Here is a 1,271-nt window from a genome sequence, read left to right on the forward strand (position 1 = left end):
GACAAGAAGAAAAGCTGTTGTGGCAAAGAATGTACATCAGACAAGGATCATCATGGGGTGGTGGGAAGAGTCTGGGCTTTGAAGTAGGACAGAGCTGGGTTCGAATTCTGCCTATACCTTGGGTCACATAGAATATTCCAGGGTCTCAAATTCCTTGTTTCTAAAATAAAGATAACGACCTTTTCTTAATGGGTGTTTTGGGAATTAAAGATGCTGTTAGGTGCTCAGTATAGAAGATGGATGGTAGTTGGAAGAATAAAAAAAAATTAAATCATGATTGCTAAAAGACCAAAAGGCTTTCAAAACCTGGAAAGTGGCCCTTAAATGGTTGGGTTTCAGGTACAAGCAGAGGCTAGTGAGAGGGAGAAACAGAGGGAGAGAGAATGCGCATGTGCGAGGGTTTTCTTGCCTTAGAAGGGTGTCAAAGACAGTATGAAGAATATTTGGACATTGTCAAGGCTTTGTGTGGGAGATTCTGCTAGCTACTGACCACAATCCATCTCCCTTCTTTCCTGGGCAAATAGAGCAATTACATTTCCCAGCCACCCTTGCAGTTAAGGTAGCCATGCAAGCACAGTGGGGTATGGTTGGTAATGATATGTGACATTTGGGAGCTCAGGTCTTAAGATCACGGTCATGTCTCCTCCCATTTTCCCTTTCACCAGCTGCAGTCCAGATGTGTCTGCAAATCCGGCTTCAATCATGCAGATGATACCTGGACTTTTAGGATGGCAGGGCAACAACTTGGAAGGATCCGGGGTCATGACAGACTGTGTGCAGCAGAGTTGCCTTCATGGACTGTAATGTGAGAGAAATATAAACTCCTTTGCTCCCTAAGCCATGGTTTGATCGGATCTCTTTGTTAAAGAGTCTGAACCTTGCCCTAATGGATACATGTGGTATGGACCACCTTGGATAGGGCATCCATTTTTCAAAGTTGGTTTCCTTTTAATAAACAGTAGGTAGTTGTGGTACAGCAGAAAAAGCCGTAGAGTCAAAGTTAAGAAATTTGCCTGCTCATTATAGTTGACCAAAATTTCCTCTGTGAGACCTAGTTTCTTTATCTGTAAAATGGCAACCACAGAAGTATGAGGCATGTAAGTGAAAGTTTCATAAATCGTCAAATGTCATGCAAACATGAGGGCCTCACAGCATCCTGGGCACTGGAGGGCACTAGGCTGCTCTATCTCAGCCGAGAGGCAAGGTGGGGTCTTCTGAAGAGAGAAGCCAGGGAGCAAAAGTGGCCGGAGTCTGCTGCTTCGTCTCCTGGG

The sequence above is a fragment of the Galeopterus variegatus genome, unplaced genomic scaffold (assembly GCF_000696425.1).
Source record: "Galeopterus variegatus unplaced genomic scaffold, G_variegatus-3.0.2 Scaffold961, whole genome shotgun sequence".
Classification (NCBI taxonomy): Eukaryota; Metazoa; Chordata; class Mammalia; order Dermoptera; family Cynocephalidae; genus Galeopterus; species Galeopterus variegatus.